General features: G+C 42.9%; 1 long non-coding RNA gene across 2 annotated transcripts; it reads left to right on the top strand.

The window, feature by feature from the left end:
- Positions 1–1,002: 1,002 nt before the first annotated feature.
- Positions 1,003–4,544, top strand: LOC113566687. Of its 2 annotated transcripts, none has more exons than XR_003409200.1 (3): positions 1,003–1,074; positions 1,177–1,766; positions 1,837–4,544. It is a non-coding gene; the product is annotated as an uncharacterized LOC113566687 (long non-coding RNA). The 2 variants fall into 2 exon arrangements; XR_003409201.1 differs by having other exon boundaries at positions 1,056–1,074; positions 1,182–1,766.
- The last annotated feature ends 8,663 nt before the right edge of the window (positions 4,545–13,207 follow it).

Genomic DNA, 13,207 nt, shown 5'->3' with positions numbered 1-13,207 from the left:
TGCTGGAAGTTCTGCAGGTCAGGGGCCTGGATGCATCCTGGATGCAGCCTGGATGAGGGATGATAGGTGTTTAGTGCGCACGATCGACAGTCACTTCCCGAAAAGTGTGTATCTGCTGGAAGTGCTGCAGCCCAGATGCAGCCTGGATGAAGGCGCTGTCCAGTTCTGGGCACCGAAGGTCGCCGAAGGCTGCAGCCAGCACAGTGTCGTTCGCCAAAAAGGGGTCGCACGACGAGTGCTGCTCCAAAGTTATGGTACTTCCATAATTCGAGTGCCTTTTTTTGCTTGCCACTCACTTACTAGCTCAATATCTGAGGCATGTCCATGCAATGCACAGTGGTTCAAAAGCCAACATTTTTACAGAAACTCTAAAAAGAATTGGATTTAAAGCTTAAAATATGCACAGCTGGTCATATTTACTTATTTATTGCTTCTCTTACCTATCCAAAACCAGTCGCCACTTAGATACGCGCCACTCAGTTTGTGTTATGATTCATGTAACGTATCCAGTATATTTCTTACCTCCGTCTGTCCCTGTTTCACCTAATCACAAATGTTCTAGCTGTTTGCATATGTACATTCCGCGTATCCGTGTAGCCACTGGTATTTGGTCTCTTCAGTCTGGATATGGTGATCATCCGAGCTGATTCAAGCTGAAAGATATGATTTTATCTAGTTCTTTTGCATCTTCATAGATTTTCGCCCTATTGTGGACGATCAACAATATAGACATATACTTTATGGGGTCGGAAACGCTTCTTTCTTTGCTTCTTTGATTTTCGAGTATAAAGATGGCTTCATTTAAAGTTCTATAATCGGTTGAAATACAACAAATGTATACCACTGTGCAGTGACAGGCATCGTGCGACACCTTGCATCAATACACTCTGTTCTGTAATTGTAGTGGGGCGGCCCCATCTGGCAACGCCACTGAGTGCATATTGGGGACTCTTCGCTCATCGTCGCTCATGTGAACGGAATCTTTCTCGTGTCGCGGATAATGAAACAAGTGAAAAATTAGTGTAGAGTTTTTTTTTTATTCAGAAAACTAGCTGTTCCGTTAATATATGCCAGGTAAAAGTCCTAATTGATATTTTCGCCAAACAAAAAATATATAAACCTGCAAATATATTATTACAAAGTATATTTATCGATGTATCCACATATCATCCCTAGAAAAGGCGAAGCCAGTGAGGAGAGCGTCTTACAAATTTATGAACGCGTTAAATTATCTGCGAAAAAATGCAGTTTTGGGAATAATCCAAGTGGGTAATCAACGAGCGAGTTAATTAGCTCCATGGGGGCTGTAAGGTCAAAGAAAAGGATAGTTTTGTAGCTACACAGACATATGTCTCGCAAGCGCTACGTCACGATGCAATTTCACGGCATTGCCAGCAGCGAAAATTACAAAAAAAAAAAAGAAGAGAAAAAACCAATTCTCAGGCAATCGAATGAGCCAGGCCTCAAATGAAGGCGAAGAAAACTACCTAAGTGCAAAGAAAAGGCCCTGACCCGAGGCAGCTGCAACTGCACAAAAGAGGTGGACGGTCGCCGAAAAGAGGCCTCGGACAAACCCCTGGGAACCCAAGCCGACTACCGGCTTAGGGGATGGGATCCGAAGCGAATGTGCACCTACCTGGCCCAACAATGGCGTGGCCTAGGAGACCGAGGCTACCAGCCCGAGTCCGTCACCGAGTCGAGCATCAGTCGATTGAAAGTGCTCTAGCCAGCGACATGGCGAACGCGGAGAACACCAGGGAACCTTTGTAAGGAATTTTGCAGACACCAGAAACGAATACAGAAAAGTGAAACGTTTTTTTCCATTTTTTTTTCCAGTGACCTCGACTGACTGAGGACCAGTGCGTTTTTTTTTGATTGTGAAAATTTTTAAGTGGGGATTTTGTGAGCTTAGTGCAACTGTACCAGAATGAGACCTACGCAACGGGACGGGTTGTGACGCCATGGCAGTGGATCTTTCCAGGCCCCCAGCCTAGATCTTTCGTGTTGTTTGTGCTGCAATATTCACCTATGGCCATGGCCAGAATCACCCACTCACTAGCATCACCCCATTGCTCCATCAACCGATAAATCAAGCAAGAAAACCCCTAATCGATCAGAGGAGGCCATGGCCCTGGGTCTCTGGCGCCCATCCCTGGTGGCGCTCAATACAGCAGCGTCCTCGGGCGACTCGCAGTTGCGGGCGCGGCAGGAGTCGGACTGCAGCGGCGTGGGTGGTGCGCACCGGCGGTGTGACGGCTGGTGGGCGCTGCCTCATAACCAATGCTTGCAACTGCATCTATGGCCGCGATGGGGCCCGCAAGGGCCCACAGAATCGAAGAGTACCGCTGGCGGTGGAAGAGTTTGACCGACGCGAGCGAGAGGCGAATATAAAGAATGAAAAGCGTTCACTTGGTGCCACGCGGGATACACGCGAACATCGTGCGGGACGAAGCGTAACCACATACTTCTACCAAAGCGGTGCAAGCACTCGTGTGGCACTACGTGAAAGCGACTGAGATAGCAACATGTGTGAGAGGGACCAAGAGAGTACGCTCCTCTCTTTCATGACTGGTCATGGGAATGAAAAGGATAGCCACTCGTGTCGCGCCGGCCAAACGATTCCATCGAAAGCGGCAGAGCAGGACGGCCACAGAGCAGTTTGCATAGCCCGAATAAGAGCGGTAACGCAATACAACCACATCCCGCAAGAAAGCTAACGCATCCCTGATGTGTATAACAGTGGGCGTGCTCACCTCCCCACACACGTACACGCCGCATGCACGCACGCACGCAGGCACGACGGCGGTCTGTCGAAACGTAGAGATCGGGATAGCTGCCAGGGGCGATAGGCTTCTAATATAAAGCACAAGAGCAAAAATCTGCCCAGGCAGGTGCTCTAACCATAACATCCTCACAGAGTGATCAAGAATAATCGTATAAACTAGCAAGTTTCATCGTAACGTTCAAACCTCACCTCATCAAGCCGCACCCATGGCCTATATCTAAATATTGTCAGAGTTAAGTCTCTCGGGTCTCAAGCGATGATTTCTTTCCGCCCGGAAAGAGCTGCTGCCTGGTAGCCACAGGGAACGGACCAGGGTGCGGGGACTATAGATATTTCAGGTTTACCTACTAATTATTGCTAATCTAGTCAAGTCGCTGGCTTTTGCTGTCGACCAGAAGAAGCTGCCACTGCATAGATTCACAGGGAGTTCGAAACTCTCAGAGCTCTCCGCCCAGCTGCAGGACAACATCAGCCACACATTCCTTTAGATCGCCTCCAGCAGAGTTCAAAAGCCAAGTTAAGTCACCAAAATCACCAACTTTTTAAATCATAGCACAGTCTAGAAACATCTAGTCGATCCTTGGACAACCGTCCAGCCGGCCCCCATCATAGAAGATTACAGATCAGCCAATAAACCAATAAAATATATAACAATATACAAAAAAAGTGAAAGCCAAGTAAACAAATAAAATAAAAAGCAAAAAAATTAATGCTGAATCGCTATACGATTTGTCATAAGAAAAAATAATACAAAATGTATTGAAGCTTTCTACGATCTTTAATAAAAGATCTCATTGTGAGCAAAATGCAAAAAACCCTCTGTTGGTCAATCGTTCGACCTGCAGTTGGTTTGCCCAGGCAACCGTCACAATCTATGCTGATAATGAAGAAACCTACTTATGACTTATGACAAATCGTGTGAACATAACCGCAGAGGCAACGCAATACTTTAGATGGTGGCCGGCGAAACGTTTGCCCCCAAAATTCTCTGAAAAAAACTACTGAATATCTGAACCCGTTTACAAAAAATGCAGTCTTTATTGGTGACTTGCTTAGAGCTGAGCCTTGTGATTTTCAAAATTTCTGTTTGTTAACTAGTCACTTTGTTAGGCGAAATGTCCTGCAGCTGAGGGGTTTCTTTGGGGGACCGTTCTCCCGCCTGAATTTGATATGGAAGCAGAGCCAAAGGATTCCGGACCATCGAACCCGGACATCGTCCACCCTCAACCGGCCACAGCCAAGAAGCTCTGCCACATCTCAGAGAAGAGTCCGCTAACCAAACAATTTGTAAAACTTTCAGGTTCTGCCTGGAGGACACCGGTTTCTGTTTGTTTTGTCTGTTTGATAACCCCCCGTCCATTGTGTGCTCCCACTTAAGCCCAAGTTTCCAGTTTTCCCATTAATATGTGTGCTTCCACCTTTTTAGTTTCCACTGCCCCAAGACTCCTGCAACCCACATCACAGTCCCCACACTGATCAACACACAGATAAACTATCGCATACACACAATCGTTCGGGTTTCGGAAAACGCGTCGAAGCGTTTCGTGGTCTTGAAACGTTTTCCGAAACAGAAAATTTCGAATTTGCGTATAACAAAAAAAAAAAAAAAAAAAAACAAAACGGCTAAGCGTGAGCGCGCCGTAAATTCGAAATGGAAATGAAAAAAAACATTGCCAAATGAAAGACTTGCCGCATCGTTATACGAAATTCGAAAAAAGAAAGAAACAAAAAAAATAAAGAAAGAAAGAAATATATACAAAAAGTGTTAAGCAAAAAAAGCATTTCCATAGAAAAAAAACAAGCAAGTCAAAAAAGCACCGTTATACGCGACGAGAGAATCCCGCGAAAAAAAAAATGTGAAAAATGGAAACGTTATACGTCTGAGCACATCCAAAAAAAATATATAATATGTTTTTTCTGTATAACGAATATGCGTCTGTAGACCGTTATACGTCTGAACTGAAAAAAATGCAACAAGACAAATTTGTTTATTCTGTATAACGAACTGAATATAGAACCGTTATACGTCCAAACATATTCAAAAAAACAATATTTTGTTTGTACAGAATAACGAATGACATGGTAACGTTATACGTCCTTACTGATTGGCAAAGAAACAATGATATTTATTCTGTATAAGAAATATATGTACATATATTGGAAACGTTATACGTCCTTACTGATTGGCAAAGAAACAATAATATTGATTTGATGTGAAATGAGTGTGTGTGTTTCTTTGAGAATCGGAAAGGACCTGCGAAATTCGGCATAGGAGACTACAGATGTGTGTATCAACGAGGTTACACTCGTGTGTAGTTTCCTGTACCGCAAAAAACTGGATATAATTGAAATTGAAAATTAAATGCCTGGTAGAAAACTGTAATAACTATCTTTCACTTGGGTTGGGCCTAAGAAGAGTGCGGGGAGTTCTTGGCATCATCGCTGGAGAAACCAAACAGGATGTGGAAGCACTACATGGAACTACTTTAGGAATTTCGTATATGGTCCATGCCAAGCATATTTCGTTCCATTGTTCCAAACAGAAATGCAAAATACTTTCTATAAATCTCTATTTAAAAGGCATATTTAATGACGTAGATGGATTGCCATCACGCGCTGAGGTAAGGGCTACCGTGAGTGACGCTTACTTAAGGAGCTAGAACCGCTTCGTTGCTTCTGTAAATGTGAATATTAAGAAGTAGGCCCTAAATTAGAGCTTTATGGAGTGTAGGTGAGCAAGCGTAAGTGCAAGCCTTAAGAAGAATATGAAGGAACTAAAGAGGAATTGACGGAATCTTTTCTTTCCTTATGTGAATCCTTGGGCATGCTTACCTATTTTTGTTGATGTTATCAGACAACCAATTGACTGACGGAAAATAGTCCGAGTAGACAAAAATTAAGCCTATATGGATATATCATCAGAATTGGAATATACTTAAACTGAATTTTTGGCAAGTTAAAAAAGGATACCCATATACTTATCACCGTACGAGTTTATTGATTTTGTCTCGTGAAGAATGTGCTTACAAAACTACTGATGATCTGATAATCTGATCAACTGATAAAACAGCAGAAAGCAAATAAAAATAGTATATAAAAATGTTACCATCAACTCAGTTTGAAGCGGATAGATGATATCTCAGGACATGAGTATTATGTACATTGCAAAACCGAAAAATAATCATTAAAAGAAACAACTTTAGTGAGCTGGCTGCATAAGAAATAATTCAAGAAATCTGAATTGATACTCGATATATCGGATGCCTTAGAAAATATACCAAAATAGACACCAAACATTGATAAAAAAGAACTAAAAAGTCAGATAGTTGCACTGGCTTTAGTCGGCCATCAAAAAGAAGCAGCGCTAAAAGGGCAGTTTCTCTTAAAAGTTAAAACAAGAAACTTGAACAAGAGGCAGGATCTGTGACCAAATGGAGATGCAGGTGTCCAGACTCCTGTGATTTCGAACTGTTAAAAGCGTATTTCGAAAATCTGTAGAGCCGCGGCCGTAGCTGCCACTCACAACGTCCCCCCTCGTTTTGTATTCATTTGGACGCTGATATGCTCTTATGGAAAGTTTATTAAAAGCAATGTATTTGGGTAAGATGGAAATTTCACACTTGTATCCCAGTTGAGGCCGCGGAGAGCAAAACACAACGTTTTTCTGGAATGATTCGATACGGTCCTGGTGTACTTTGTATTGATGGAACCATACACAAGAGTCGCATTCAAAAATAGGACGAGCTAGCGAAATATAGAGAGTCTTCGTTATATAATACCCAAGCACGCTTATGGCCCTATTTACCATTGAGGAAATGTGCTCAGAAAACTTTAGCTTGGGGTCTAATTTAACACGAAGATCATCAACCAGGATAATTTTCTCCAAGGGAGCACCGCATAGGGTGCAAGGAGCCAACAAGGGGCTGGACCGATGAAATGTTATTAATTTGAACTCGAGACATTAAAGTGTAATCATTTGCCACAACATTATGACTGAAAATAATTGAGATCGGATTGTAATATACTGTATACTGGACATAGAGATTAACATCATCCTCATACATGAGACGCAAGATTAGATTTGAGAACAATATGTTTTTCACAAGGACAATTATTCGTGGTGTGTTCTAGCGTGGGAAAATAAATGTTTTTAATTTAAATGGTAGATTTACGTTTGTCGAGTCAGTTAGTATTCATTCATGCATCCATTTCTAGCCGTATATGAAAACTGTTAATCTCAAGCAATGTCATGCTGCCACATCGCCCCATGGGAGGTACATACTCGTAGGTGTACGAATAGGACTGGAAGAGGAGAGGAGATATATCTATTTTAAAATATATCTTCCTTCACGGAGGACCTATGTACCCTACGCTTTGCCAAAAACTGACGGAGTCCTATCCAAATATTACCGAAGCGTATTCGAGACAGATTGAGTCCTACCCCAGCCAGACAGAATCGTATACCAACGGGACAGATGCAAGAACCCCTTAGAAATGTCTCGTGTTTGACCATTTGACATCAGATTTATTTTGTAAATTTTCATTGGTTATATCACAGACAAATCGGGACAGATCGGTGAAGGACCCTCTCTCCCAGGATTGTGAGACTCCAGACTGTCGCTCCGTGTCCGGTCCGTAAATAGTCGAGATATAGCGTGCAGAAAATACCAGTATTTTTTGCAAATCCAAGTCTTCGGAAGGCTATATCTCAGACAAATCGGGCCAGATCGGTGAAGGACCCACTCTCCCAGGATCGTGAGGGTCCAGACTGTCGTTCGGCATCAAAATCTCGACTACGAATATGAGGCCGATTTTTTGAAAATTTAATGATGGTTACATCATGATTTTTTGCGAAAATCGTGATAAAATGGATGTCCCTTTTTCCGATATCAGTCGATTGACAGGACTCTCCCGATCACGGAGAGACATGCCGCGCACAGATCGGCTTCCGTAAAGCAGAGATATAGCGTGCAGAAAATACCAGTATTTTATGCAAATCCAAGTATTCGGAAGGCTATATCTCAGACAAATCGGGCCAGATCGGTGAAGGACCCACTCTCCCAGGATCGTGAGGGTCCAGACTGTCGTTCGGCATCAAAATCTCGACTACGAATATGAGGCCGATTTTTTGAAAATTTAATGATGGTTACATCATGATTTTTTGCGAAAATCGTGATAAAATGGATGTCCCTTTTTCCGATATCAGTCGATTGACAGGACTCTCCCGATCACGGAGAGACATGCCGCGCACAGATCGGCTTCCATAAAGCAGAGATATAGCGTGCAGAAAATACCAGTATTTTATGCAAATCCAAGTATTCGGAAGGCTATATCTCAGACAAATCGGGCCAGATCGGTGAAGGACCCACTCACCCAGGATTGTGAGACTCCAGACTGTCGCTCGGCATCACAATCTCGACTACGAATATGAGGACGATTTTTTGAAAATTTAATGATGGTTACATCATGATTTTTTGCGAAAATCGTGATAAAATGGATGTCCCTTTTTCCGATATCAGTCGATTGACAGGACTCTCCCGATCACGGAGAGACATGCCGCGCACAGATCGGCTTCCATAAAGCAGAGATATAGCGTGCAGAAAATACCAGTATTTTATGCAAATCCAAGTATTCGGAAGGCTATATCTCAGACAAATCGGGCCAGATCGGTGAAGGACCCTCTCTCCCAGGATTGTGAGACTCCAGACTGTCGCTCCGTGTCCCTTTTTCCGATGTCAGTCGATTGACAGGACTCTCCCGATCACGGAGAGACATGCCGCGGCCAGATCGGTCCGTAAATAGTCGAGATATAGCGTGCAGAAAATACCAGTATTTTTTGCAAATCCAAGTCTTCGGAAGGCTATATCTCAGACAAATCGGGCCAGATCGGTGAAGGACCCACTCTCCCAGGATCGTGAGGGTCCAGACTGTCGTTCGGCATCAAAATCTCGACTACGAATATGAGGCCGATTTTTTGAAAATTTAATGATGGTTACATCATGATTTTTTGCGAAAATCATGAAAAAATGGATGTCCCTTTTTCCGATGTCAGTCGATTGGCAGGACTCTCCCGATCACGCAGAGACATGGCGCGCCCATATCGGTCTATAAATTATCGAGATATAGCCAAAGAAAATATGAAAAAGTCGGCAATTTTTGTCGCAGGTTGAGGATTGTTTTTGTTCAACAACAAAAACCGCTGGAGAAAATTATTTTTTTCTAATTTTTGTTGTAGAACAATTAACAACAATGACAGACTACAACAAGCCATGTGGCCATGGCCCGATGTGATGACTTCCTGTGATCCCTTATCAAGGATCCAGAATATTTTTCCCAATCAAACATATTAGTATTTATTTATTTATTTTATTGTTCGACAACGGAATCAAAAGAGTCCTCAACTAACTTATTTCTATCTTAAAAATAACAAAAAACAAAGAATTGCCAAATCATACATGAAATAGGAATAGGTCTATAATCAACCGTCTGTTGGCTCCTTTCCCCTGGCAGGAGTCAAATCGCATCCCAGCAGCCATTGTGCTGGTGAAGAGTCCAACAGATGGGCTCATTACTGCCATAGTTTGTCTGGTGCAGATTAACCACAAAGGTTGCATGGGTCGTTAGGCTCCTGACAGGCGTACTCGAGCCAATCCTTCTATTGGGTTACAGATAAAGATCGGAGCAGCAATGGTCCTTCCATCATAGAGGGAGCAGAGCTGCACGAGGCGAAATCTGGGAACTTTCTGGATTAGATCCCAGGCTCTTCGGCTCTGGCGTTCGGCTTTCGTCACGTCATCATGAGCCAAACGCCGCCGAATCAAAGGATGGGCTAGAGCTTCGAAACAAGTAAGTGAATTAGAATACGATTGTGGAATATATTTTAGAATATATCTTCCTCCACAGAGGACCTATGTACCCTACGCTTAGCCACAAACCGAGTTGTACTCGACTTCCCCCCGCCAAAAGGAGTCCCATCCAAGCATTACCGAGAGGTATTCGAGACAGACCGAGTCCAATCCCAGCCAGACAGAACCCTATCCCAGCTGGACAGAAGCGCACCCCCTGCAAGATCCGTTCCTAACAAGCCATCGTCATCCTTCGACCTGGCCATCGACAACAAGGACTTTGCCTATGGCAACCAAAGGAGACCTACGCGGGCTGGACTCTAGATGATCTCGTTGTTGTTAGGTTTAAGGATATACATATATTAGATAGTCCATATATTTAGATAGTAGATACAAATGTTTTGCACTTGTTTATTTATTTATCCTAGGCTAAGTTATGATGAATAAAACTATTGAAAAATAATCCTTGCTGTATCCTGTTTCGGGGAAACTATTCCGATTAAAAACAGGAGTGGCACACTCAGATCGGTTCGCAAATAGCGCAGAAAACTAAATATTTTTATTGGGGAAAATGTCCTTGGTCCTTGATAAGGACTCCATAAATTCAGGGATACTTTTACGACCACAGGAAGCCGTCCCATGTCCAGATCGGCCAACAAATAGCCGAGAAACTAAGTATTTAGGGTTGGGGTTATTGGAGTCCTTAGCGAAGGATCAAGGACATTTTTCTGATCATGGCAAGCCATGGCTCGCCACGATCGGGCCACAAATAAGGCAGAAAACAAGATGTATATCTCTGGAGAAAATATCCTTGATCCTTGGGTTCTGATATTACAACAACAACAACCACTAGCCATTTTGGGGCACTCAAAACCGAGGTTTTTCGATTTTCAGATCTGGGATACCAGGCGAACAGAAATCAACAGAAGGTCGCTAGTTTTTTAAAATTTTTGTTCATCAGTTTTTATTTTGTGTGCCCCCAAAAGTGTGCAACACATTTTTACATTTTCTTTAGCCGCCGTTTTTTTTCTGTTTTCGTTTTTTGAACCCCTACAACATTTTTTTTGCAATCGCTAAAGTTGCTTGCTGCTGACTTCTGTTCGCCTGGTATCCCAGATCTGAAATTCTCGAATTTCGCCATTTGAGCGGTCGCGGTTTACAAGTTGTTGTTGTAAAACAAAAAAAATTTGTTGTACAACAATTGACAACAACAACAATTGTTGTTTTCTCCGTTATTTATGGCCCGAACTAGGCGTGCGACGACTCCCTGTGATCGCAAGATTGTCCCTGATTCGATGGAGTCCTTATCAGAGCCCAAGGATCAAGGATATTTTCTCCAGAGATATACATCTTGTTTTCTACCTTATTTGTGGCCCGATCGTGGCGAGCCATGGCTTGCCATGATCAGAAAAATGTCCTTGATCCTTCGCTAAGGACTCCAATAACCCCAACCCTAAATACTTAGTTTCTCGGCTATTTGTTGGCCGATCTGGACATGGGACGGCTTCCTGTGGTCGTAAAAGTATCCCTGAATTTATGGAGTCCTTATCAAGGACCAAGGACATTTTCCCCAATAAAAATATTTAGTTTTCTGCGCTATTTGCGAACCGATCTGAGTGTGCCACTCCTGTTTTTAATCGGAATAGTTTCCCCGAAACAGGATACAGCAAGGATTATTTTTCAATAGTTTTATTCATCATAACTTAGCCTAGGATAAATAAATAAACAAGTGCAAAACATTTGTATCTACTATCTAAATATATGGACTATCTAATATATGTATATCCTTAAACCTAACAACAACGAGATCATCTAGAGTCCAGCCCGCGTAGGTCTCCTTTGGTTGCCATAGGCAAAGTCCTTGTTGTCGATGGCCAGGTCGAAGGATGACGATGGCTTGTTAGGAACGGATCTTGCAGGGGGTGCGCTTCTGTCCAGCTGGGATAGGGTTCTGTCTGGCTGGGATTGGACTCGGTCTGTCTCGAATACCTCTCGGTAATGCTTGGATGGGACTCCTTTTGGCGGGGGGAAGTCGAGTACAACTCGGTTTGTGGCTAAGCGTAGGGTACATAGGTCCTCTGTGGAGGAAGATATATTCTAAAATATATTCCACAATCGTATTCTAATTCACTTACTTGTTTCGAAGCTCTAGCCCATCCTTTGATTCGGCGGCGTTTGGCTCATGATGACGTGACGAAAGCCGAACGCCAGAGCCGAAGAGCCTGGGATCTAATCCAGAAAGTTCCCAGATTTCGCCTCGTGCAGCTCTGCTCCCTCTATGATGGAAGGACCATTGCTGCTCCGATATTTATCTGTAACCCCTTAGAAGGATTGGCTCGAGTACGCCTGCCAGGAGCCTAACGACCCATGCAACCTTTGTGGTTAATCTGCACCAAACCAACTATGACAGTAATGAGCCCATCTGTTGGACTCTTCACCATCCCAATGCGCTGCTGGGATGCGATTTGACTCCTGCCAGGGGAAAGGAGCCAACAGACGGTTGATTATAGACTTATTCCTATTTCATGTATGATTTGGCAATTCTTTGTTTTTTGTTATTTTTAAGATAGAAATAAGTTAGTTGAGGACTCTTTTGATTCCGTTGTCGAACAATAAAATAAATAAATAAATACTAATATGTTTGATTGGGAAAAATATTCTGGATCCTTGATAAGGGATCACAGGAAGTCATCACATCGGGCCATGGCCACATGGCTTGTTGTAGTCTGTCATTGTTGTTAATTGCTCTACAACAAAAATTAGAAAAAAATAATTTTCTCCAGCGGTTTTTGTTGTTGAACAAAAACAATCCTCAACCTGCGACAAAAATTGCCGACTTTTTCATATTTTCTTTGGCTATATCTCGATAATTTATAGACCGATATGGGCGCGCCATGTCTCTGCGTGATCGGGAGAGTCCTGCCAATCGACTGACATCGGAAAAAGGGACATCCATTTTTTCATGATTTTCGCAAAAAATCATGATGTAACCATCATTAAATTTTCAAAAAATCGGCCGCATTTTCGAAGTCGAGATTTTGATGCCAGTCGACAGTCTGGACCCTCACGATCCTGGGAGAGTGGATCCTTCACCGATCTGGCCCGATTTGTCTGAGATATAGCCTTCCGAAGACTTGGATTTGCATAAAATACTGGTATTTTCTGCACGCAATATCTCGACTATTTACGGACCGATCTGGCCGCGGCATGTCTCTCTGTGATCGGGAGAGTCCTGTCAATCGACTCTCATCGGAAAAAAGGACTTTCAGAACCAGAGTCGAGGACCTTGGGATCTAAGTCGGTAAGTTCGTTAGCGACATGTTCGCTATATAAACTGGCATGATATTTACATGATATCTACATGATATGTAAAATGTCGTATATCAGATGTCGTGCTGAGTGTCATACGACCATAACTGGAGTTTCTACATACTTTTTACAGGAGTTCTACATGACAGCTACATGAAATGCTCCGCAGCGCCACTGTGAACAGTTTCCGTTACAGTTCAAGTTGAAAAATGAAAACTTTTACTTAAAATGAAAATGTTTTTTGTAATACTATCACAAATAAAATCCA

The sequence above is a fragment of the Drosophila persimilis genome, unplaced genomic scaffold, assembly GCF_003286085.1.
Source record: "Drosophila persimilis strain 14011-0111.01,24,50 unplaced genomic scaffold, DperRS2 tig00000829-arrow-arrow-pilon, whole genome shotgun sequence".
Classification (NCBI taxonomy): Eukaryota; Metazoa; Arthropoda; class Insecta; order Diptera; family Drosophilidae; genus Drosophila; species Drosophila persimilis.
Note: the sequence above shows the minus strand (reverse complement) of the source record. Positions and strands in the feature narration are given on the sequence as shown.